Consider the following 9,984-nt stretch of genomic DNA (forward strand, 5'->3'; position numbering starts at 1 on the left):
CGACCTGCCAGCTCCACTGCTGCATCTGAGATCCCCGAGTGTAGCCAGCTTTCCGTGATAACGATGATGGAGCTGTCTCGTATGGTTGACCGCGTCGATATATCTAGATGAAGCTCGTCCATCTTATTTCCTAGAGACCTGACATTTGCGATGTAAAGACTGGGCAGTGGTGGTCTGTTTGGAGCCCTTTTTAGCCTAGCCAAGTCGCCAGACCTGCAACCCCGCTTCTGTTTACGTTCCCTCCTCCGTCTTCGGGGTATGCCGCTCGGTGTATCTATCCATGGAGACGCCGATGTTCTTGCTATTCCCGGAGGAATCCCATGCGAGTGTTGAAAGGCACTCGTTATCGGAATTTGGCATGTTCTACTGAAGTGAAATAAATCCTCTCTGTTGTAGACAATATTTGACGATTGATTTGGTTTCATTTGACTGATTTCACTGCATTGTTTTTGGGAGCACTGAGCCGCTGCGACTATGCGCGCCGCCATACTTTATACTGTATACTATTGTGCTACCATGGTAAAAAGATGAAAATTACTTGATTTCACTTTCAATTCCTTTTACATTCTCCAAGGTGTTAACATTTTTCATAACTCCATGTAGGACGTTTCTATACATAAATGTAAGCACTGTGGCAGTGGTAATGCAATATTTAGAAAACATACTCTTGTACTCTTGATACTCAAGTACTTTTAAAAACAAGTACTTCAGTACTTTTACTTAAGAAGACATCTGACTGTAGTACTTTTACTTGTACTTGAGTAAAATTTAGCAAGGGGTATCTGTACTTTTACTCAAGTAAGCCTGCGTGCGTGAAAATAATAATAATAACAATGATAAACTCGAGCAAAATAGGCTATATCCCAGCCTTCCAAAACAAAATCACATTTAGGGTAAATGATAACGTTGGTTAAATTATTTGGGAAAGAACAGCTGATACAGCGGTGATAAGTTACGCAGAGTAAAGACTCTGCGTTGTGTATTTCTCCCTCGTAGTAGTAATTCTTGAAGTGGAAATCAAGCAACTTGTCAGGTTGGATCCGAGGGTTGAATGGAAGGTTTATTGGAGGATGTCATACAGCACAGGTACAGACTTAGGTGGGATAGTCTCAGTGAAGGAGGTGAGGAGCAGTCTCCAGACGTGCTCCTTGGCTGTCCATCCCTCTTCTCACCGAACCAAAGGGTTGGGGCCAATATTATAGGAAAGAAAGCGTGAATAGCAAAATAACAGTCTCCCTTGATAAGGTATATGGCCCTGGCTATGTCCCAGACGACAGGGTTGGTTCGTCCTTGTTGGGACATCACAAATGGCGGAATGTTGGAAATAACACCTCGTACAGTAGGAGAGGAACTGGCCTGTTCCTAGACTAAGAGATGTGGACACAGAGAGACACTAAAATACACCAACATCCTACATTCCTCCCTCTTCATCATGGACGTAGTTTAAAGATCACCCTTTAAATGAGAATTCAGTTTATCTACTGGTAAACAATTAACAATTATATAAATCAACAAAATGAAGCATAAAAGGCAATAGCAAACATAAAAAAGTATACTCATCATCCACAAGTAAACCAGGTGTAGGCTAATTAAAAAATAAAAAACTCATTAGGTTACTCATGATTAAACCAAAACAGATTTAAATTGTAAAATAAAGGAAATGGACTGTCCAGACACCGCCCTCTGGTGGGCAGTGAAGCTCCACCTTCCTCTGACAGCTCTCACTGTCCCCAGCAGAAAAGTGGTTCTGTTGGTCTGAACAACATTAAAGGGCCCAGAGGAAGGCTTAGCCAACACAGCAGAGCTCACCTGAGGCCTCTCTATGCCCTCACACATGATTCAAGGGCTTTGCCCGTTGAGTCTGAACAGGAGAGCAGTGAGTGAGACCAATTGGTAAGTGGGCGTGGCGTTCTGAAGGCCAGTGGTCTCCAGGTGAACCAAGTGGGCTCAATGAGGAGATTTGTGCTTCGAGTTTTACTAAAATGGAACCCCCCCTCTCACCCTGCCCCCCTCCCCCAGCCCCCCCTCTCACCCTCCCCCCTCCTCCTATGTGTGTTTGCATGCAAACAATGTATGTGCACATGGACGGGGGGAGAGAGAGAGAGAGAGAGAGAGAGAGAGAGAGAGAGAGAGAGAGAGAGAGAGAGAGAGAGAGAGAGAAAGGCCCCGCCAACCTAACCCTCAGCACCCTTCGTGTGTGTGTGTGTGTGTGTGTGTGTGTGTGTGTGTGTGTGTGTGTGTGTGTGTGTGTGTGTGTGTGTGTGTTTTTGTGTGTCTACAACCGAAACAGAGACGCTGAGGCCCCCCCTGGGGCCCCCCCCCCCCAGACCCTGAACCCCGGGAGGAGGTCCTCCTGGGTGAAGGAGGACCAGAAGGTGTCGAGGTGTGTCAGTGTGTCTGAGGACCCTCCTCCACCTGGGGACACTCTGTAGAAGGACAGAGAGCCAGCCGGCCGGTCCAGATACACTCCTACTCTGGTGGAGCCAGCGGGGGGGAGAGGGAGGGCTTTTCTTCTACCATTGAACCGGGCAGAGTAACAACCATCAGAACAATAAAGACTCCAGGACTTGTTGTTCAGTCCAAGCCTGCTGTCAACACCCCCTCCTCTCCTTGTGATTCCTCTGTATGTCACTCCTATACCAACCCATCCTTCCCACTCTACCTCCCAGTAACAGCGGCCAGTCAGAGCCTCTCTACCCAACACCTGGAGCCGGGAGTCAAATCTCTCTGGGTGATCCGGATACGACTGGTCCTCTCTATCCCACGTCACCTTCCTGTTGTCCTCAGACAGAGAGAGGTATCTGCCGGCCGTGTTGGGGTCCAGTGTGAGGTCACAGGCATCTGAGGGAGAACCAGACATGATGAGCTGCTGAACCTTCTTCATCCTCATCATCATTATCATCACTAGTACTGTTCTCCTGCGCTCTGTGTACATATACATAGATATGAACACATACATACACATATGTACACATTCATAGATACACACACCTCAACAATAACGTTATGAAAACATCAACAACAATATTATGAATACATCAACAACAACGTTATGAAAACATCAACAACAGTGTTATGAATACACTCATTCATCACTAGTACTGTTCTCCTGAACATGACATGTGGGGGGGGGGGGGGGTCATGTGATGATAGATACACTATTGCTTCAGACCCCGCCTTCACCGCACCTCAGCCCCCTCCCCAACACCGCCCCCCCATAGCCCCCTCCCCCTCCTCAGCCCCCTCCCCCTCCTCAGCCCCCTCCCCCTCACCGCCCCCCGTAGCCCCCCTCCCCCTCACCGCCCCCCGTAGCCCCCCTCCCCCTCCTCAGCCCACTCCCCCTCACCGCCCCCCGTAGCCCCGCTCCCCCTCCTCAGCCCACTCCCCCTCACCGCCCCCCGTAGCCCCCCTCCCCCTCCTCAGCCCACTCCCCCTCACCGCCCCCCGTAGCCCTCCACCCCCTCCTCAGCCCCCTCCCCCTCACCGCCCCCCTCACCGCCCCCCTCTCCCTCCTCAGCCTCCTCCCCATCAGCCCCCCCTTACCCAGGACCGGGACCCTCAGCACCCCCCCAGCACCCCCCCCTCAGTAATGTGAGGGGGGGGAGGGGGGTTCATGTGATGTTATAGTTACTCTATTGTTACATTAGTTTCATTATAGTCCGGGATCCGGAACGGGACCCTCAGCCCCCACTCAGCACCCCCACCGCCCCATCACCACCCCCCTCAGCCCCGTCACCCCCCCTCTCACCCACCCCCCCCCTCCCCCGAGCCCAGACGTTAGCTTCATTATGATTATCATGATTATGTCTGATAATAATCACTACACTATTAACTATCCAATACATAATAGATCAATGTAATACCTGCTGGGTTTTATACAAGCAGGTTTATTGTGATGGTGGACAGTATTAATAAACGTAAGATACATGATGTCAGCCATCATCTTCATTCCCAGTAGGATGTGATCTCACTTCCTGCTGTGTGGATGGACTTTCCATCTCAATAGTGAGTGTGTGATGTGATGAATCAAACAGACACTTACACTTCTTTAGAGCTGGTTTCAGCCTCCACACTCCACCGTGCTCCACACTGGGGGGGAAACAAAGTGAGAGCAGCATGTTGAAACATTCACCTTCATCATCTGCCGTCTCATCACGTTCTACACAACTGCTTTTTCAAACCACTTCATCTAGCAGCAGCATGAATCCTTGAAGGAGACTTTGTCCCTGAGTGGTGAGCTGTCCTCTCCATACCTGAGAGTGTCCAGTCTCCAGCGTGGATCCTCCAGTCCAGCAGAGAGCAGCGCAGCTCCAGAGTCTCCTGGGTGATTGTAGCTTAGGTCCAGCTCTCTCAGATGGGAGGGGTTTGAGCTCAGAGCTGAGGCCAGAGAAGCAGAGCCTTCCTGTGTGACCAGGCAGCCAGACAAGCTGCACATACACACACACACACACACACACACACACACACACACACACACACACACACACACACACACACACACACACACACACACACACACACACACATGTGTAAAATCTTGTGTTTTTCCAGTCTGCCAACCACTTAGTGAACGTCCTACTCCAAACACAAGTGGCGTTGCCTTGATGACGTAGAAGGTCCTTCTATGAAGCACTTCCTGGTCCATTGAAGGGACCATATTTTTGGATGAGGAATTAGCAATTAAGATAATGAGTACTGGATATCAGGGGTGTGAACGGTTACAAAAAATTGTAAACGTTTACACGACCCCTACTTTTTCGTGTACACGGTTGACCGTTTCGTAATTAATAAAAAAAAAAAATTAAAGTGGACCCTTAGTCGCGGTATATGGGGATTATTTTTTTATCAACACGGCGGATGTGCGAGCAGAATGCACAACGTAAAAAGAACATTTGTTTGACGGTTGCCATGGTTATCTGTGTGTGGTTAATTTGCAGTTGCGGCGTTAAATAGGATGTTGTCAGCTAACTGTTACATTCAACTGTAATCAGAAAACGCGGTTATATGCTATAGACCCTATAGCAGGGGTACTCAAGTAGAAATGATGAGGGGCCACAAAAATTATTTTCAGTGACTCAAGGGGCCGGTCGGTATACGTGTGACTGAGGCCGATATATGCTCTGTTTTAGACGTAACGCGTAAGCACGTAAGATACATAACCCCCCCTTGCGCGGTAAAATATCCCCCCTTACGTGCTTAAGTGCGTCGGCCAAAATTCCTGACTATGCGACTGAAACACTACGGCCCTACGCAGCTCGCAAAGACTGTGATTGGCCAGCTAACCACATCCTTTCAGGAGTCGCACATTTCCGGTTTTACAGCATAATAGCGCCATTTTTAAAAGGCCGTGACAGAAGCGAATGAAGAATTTTGAAGAAGGAGAAGAAGAAAACACAAGAACGAATTATGATAATTATAAATATAAACAAGCCAGCGATTTCCACTTCCACGCCCACAGATTCGTTCGTTGCTCCCCCTACTGTTCTGGCGGAGAATCCCCTTGCAACACGCGCAATCCTTAAAGGGATAGTTCACCGGTGGGAATATGAAGGTTTTATGAATTAAATAATTCAATGTATTATAAATGTGAAAAATAAATTGAAATTGGTTCATCCTAGCCTGAAAAAAGGCAGAAAGAGTGTTTTCATGGTCTCTCTGGCTCAAAGTGAGAAAACCTCCAACTACCACAGTGCATTGCGCTTGCTGCCCCGCCCACCTGTTTCCGTTTAAAAGGGGGAAGGACCCATGCGAGCAAACAAACTTTATTCACAAAGTTATTCACGAACCGTCGTTGACTAGTTTTGACTTGTTTTTCCAAAAGCAATCATGCCCAGTGGTTGTTTGGTACCCGGTTGCACCGAAAAGTCGAGGTTGGGACAGAGTGTAAGTTTTCACGGTTTGCCAGTGAAAGACGCTCAGCGTTGCAAACTATGGCTGCGGGCGATAAACAACCCCAGAGTTGGAGAAGACACCGGGAAGGAAATTATAAAAGGAAAAACGATATGCAGTCTCCATTTCAAACTGGAGGATTTTGATGGAAGACTTTTCGGCAAGATAAGGTCCGCACTCAAACCAACTGCTGTTCCGTGCGTCTTCGCTGTGGGCCCGTGCCCAGATGACGAACAGGCCGGGGCTTCTAATGCACCTCCCGCAGCGAAACGCAGTCGCCTACAGGTAAGACTGTCGTAATATTCTACTATATTTCTGTGCTGCTACTAGTGAGCACTTCAGTTTACTGCTAGAGCTCACTAGCAGTGAAAAGGGTCCTATGTTCCCCGTGCCGTTTGCGACTCCCGGAGCTCTTAGTATATAATATAATTTGTATAATAATATCACGGCCAAAGGCTCTGCGCATCCGGTTGGCCGTAGCGCGGGGAGCTCTCGTAGGGATTGGGCTTCTCGGGGTTTGTTTACCGGCGTATGAAAAGACTGCGTCAGGTTCTCCGACGTCTCCCTCTTCCACAAAGGTAAACACATGCAATGGTAGTTTTCTCGGCCGGTATTTGGCAGTAATGGTAGAAAAACTAACATATCGGGGAACATAGGACCCTTTTTGGGAAAAGCGGTCCTTTGTTCCCCAGTCTCATACAAAGAGGGGAACATAGGACCCGGGGAACATAGGACCCGGGATCATAGATACGCTCCCTCGGCTGCTACCCGGGTCTCTGTGTGCTTAGCTTAGCTTAGCATACTGTCGTTTTCGCTATGGACGCCGGGGATGAGTTTTGACCGAGCATTGCCCGTTGCCTTGCGCTAGGTATGTAGTATGTACTGTTGTGCCCACTGCACAACAAATTGCCGGCATGAGTTACCACTGAAATCAATGGGTCAGTGGGTGAGATCGGTCGTCAAGATGGTGGCGCAAAGCTACAGTGACGTCACGTGACCCAAACGAATAGCAGCTATCGGGGCAAATTGCTAAAATAGTTCAAAAACAAAGTAAAGCAGGAAAAAAGCCTTTTCAGTGAGTGATATAATCTTACATTATACTAGGAAGCAAATGCATATTGAGCAGTTTTATTCTTGGCTGAATAATTCGGGTATTTCATTTGAAAAAAGTACAGCATCTCAAATGTTGCCTTTATAGTCTTATCTATAATTATTTGTAATTTATTTTGCAGGACAACCACGCTTCAACCAAGTGTTTTGCAGGAGATCCAAGCAGTGGGTCGTGAAGCAGATTTTTATTCCACACACCACCCAGTTCATTGACACACTTGTCACAAGTGTCATAACCAGAAGACGAAACCCAACGATTCTATATAAGGTTTCAACATCCTCACTTGCCCTGCCCCAGCCTGCGCTGCCACCTAACATTGCACCAGTGCCAAAACCACCAAAGGAGGCGGCAGTGGCTGAATTAATAAGGCGCTTCTGAGAGGGACATCTGACCTATTTTATCTATTTAAACGTATCTTTTATAAAACATTTGTTTTCAATCTTATCTTTGTAAATATTGTATAATTTTCCTTTGTGAATAAAATCTTATTGTTTTTACTACCTTACCTTGGACTCCTGTATAAACCCATGTTCACCATAACAAACTTCACTGCAATAATTATTTAAATTTCTGTCATTACATTTTTTGTTGCAAAGTAGGTTCAACATACAGCCATCATGTATGAATGTAGCAAGAATAGATTTATAATTATTTTAGGTATCATTTGTATATTACTGTCCATCAAACATTTGCTAATTACAGTATTTCAGCATATCAAGTAGGCTATATGTAAACCTTTTCTCCCCAGTTGAAATAAGTGTTCATCTTATACAGCAGGCCTACTTTAGTGTAACATCATTTGGTATAGTAAACGAATCACAACAACCAACATGAATTTGAAGTTTTATTCATAAAATATAAACTATATACAAAAACAAAACGTGTGGTGAGTTTGCTAAATATCACAGCTCATCTTGGGCATCTACCGTCTCCTGGTAGCCACGGTACTGCCCATCTTGTGTTGGGTAATTAGCCCTGATGGCCTGAACAACACACGCTGGCAAAACAAGGTGATTGCCTCTCACAAGTCTCTCACCTTGCAGTATCCACTCCAGGAAATGCCGGTAAGATGTTAGCCTATACTGTCAAAGAGAACAAAATTAGCAAAGCAAGATAAATTATGCCTTGAGTAGCCTACAGCATTACACAGACTTGAAGCTAACGTAACGTAGCCTATGCTCTGCCAATAAGGTCAGCTACTTTCGGATAACTACATTGTCACGTTCCCCGTGACTCAAAACTATTGTAGCCAATGTGTTAGTAAACAAACACTTACTCTGTGCTCAGACGTCCGTTTCTCCCGGCGGGCTTTGGCTGGCGTTTCCAGTTGACTTTCTGGGTACGGTAATAAGTGTCCAATACCCAACGGTTCAGATGAGGCGTAAAGCCTGGGTGAGATGTTACACACACGGCCCCTTCCTCGCCAGATTCAGCCATTTCATCGCTAAGAAACTGGCATCGCTGAAATTCGCTGCAGCACAGGGACTCTTTGTGAGTCTCCATAGGTGAACAGAGCAAACAGGTACACCACCAGTTCACTCCGGCGCGATCCGGCTCCTCGGCAACAGGCAAGGCTTGTTCAGCTGCAGCCGCAGCAGCCTCCTCCTCTATTCGTCTCAGTTCTTCCTTGCTGTATTCTGGCTCATACAAATAGCCCTGAATATTACAATGCAGCAATATATTTTCAAACTCAGCTGTTGCTTCTGCCATGGTCAGAGGTTTGTGTCGGTCTCCCGTCCCTCTCATTCCCCCTCAGTACGCGAGCTGAGCGTGCAAGCTCCCGCCCCCTCTCATTCCTTATTGGTGGAAAAATTTCCGGCAAATTTGCCACCAAAAGTGTGTTGTAGTCCTCGGCCCATCTAGCGGGAAGAGAGGTTTCTCCCGAAATGACGTCAAACGCGTCATTTGACGTCATTTCGGGAGAAAATTTGATGAGAAAAAATGGGCCAAGGGGAGACTGATTTAGACTGATATTTTTTTATATATTAATTTACATTACAATAGCGATTTTATAATGATAGAACTCCGGTTCTAAATGGGTGAACTATCCCTTTAAGGAACCTTAAAGGAGCCGTAAATCAAAACTTGTCTAAAACAAGTCCCTTGTGTAAATTACGTGCTTACGTCTCTGCGTCTAAAACGACCCTAAATCGGCCTTGACTGCTGCTGAGATGGACTGTCTGCCTCGAGTTTGAGAGGGCTGGAGCGGTCTGTGGGCTGGAGTGCTATCTGTTTATCGTTGCAACCCCAAGCCTCGTATTGAGATCGCGGCGCGCGGTTTCAAAATAAGAGCGCCCAGCACGATTTTTTTTTTTTTTTTTTTTTTAATAATTAAAAAAACTTTTCAAAACAGCTCGAGGGCAATTAATAGACACCCCGCGGGCCACAAAAGGCCCGCGGGCCGCTACTTGAGTATGACTGCCCTATAGTATCCGTGGTATAAAGGCTGGGACGAATTTCAAATTATAAATATGTACAAAATATGTACACTTTATGTTGAAGGTATAGACCGTCGCTATTCCCATTTAAACGAATGGTGCGGTGATTATTTATTTTTTTTTACGTTTTTTCGTTTACAATTTTTTTACGGTTATGATTTACTAACCGGTGACACGTGTACACGTGTATCCGTGCACACCTCTACTGGATATATTAAGCTATAAAACACAGTTTGAGTAACAATTGCAAGTTTCGAATCTTTTCTTTTATATCTTTACAGAGACCCTTCTGTTGAGGCTTTCAGGGGGTCTGAGGTGTCCAACTAGGGGTAAGACCCTCCAAAGACCCCCTGTACTTCACCCTGCTCTAAACTATCACCGTCCCGTATACGGGGGACAATATTATTATACTTTGAGCTCATTTTTATATTTATAATTAAAAGGTGGCAGGCATATGGATGTATTAGAATATCCACCTAAACAAAAGGTGCTACATCTCCAATGATACAAAATCATGGATGTGGTCATCACAGGTACTGAGTTATA

At 46.3% G+C, this 9,984-nt stretch overlaps 1 long non-coding RNA gene across 1 annotated transcript; it reads left to right on the forward strand.

Moving 5' to 3' along the window:
• Positions 1–5,814: 5,814 nt before the first annotated feature.
• Positions 5,815–7,362, forward strand: LOC115539315 (uncharacterized). Its single transcript, XR_003975831.1, has 2 exons — positions 5,815–6,174; positions 7,122–7,362. It is a non-coding gene; the product is annotated as an uncharacterized LOC115539315 (long non-coding RNA).
• The last annotated feature ends 2,622 nt before the right edge of the window (positions 7,363–9,984 follow it).

This window comes from Gadus morhua, unplaced genomic scaffold (assembly GCF_902167405.1).
Source record: "Gadus morhua unplaced genomic scaffold, gadMor3.0, whole genome shotgun sequence".
Lineage (NCBI taxonomy): Eukaryota > Metazoa > Chordata > Actinopteri > Gadiformes > Gadidae > Gadus > Gadus morhua.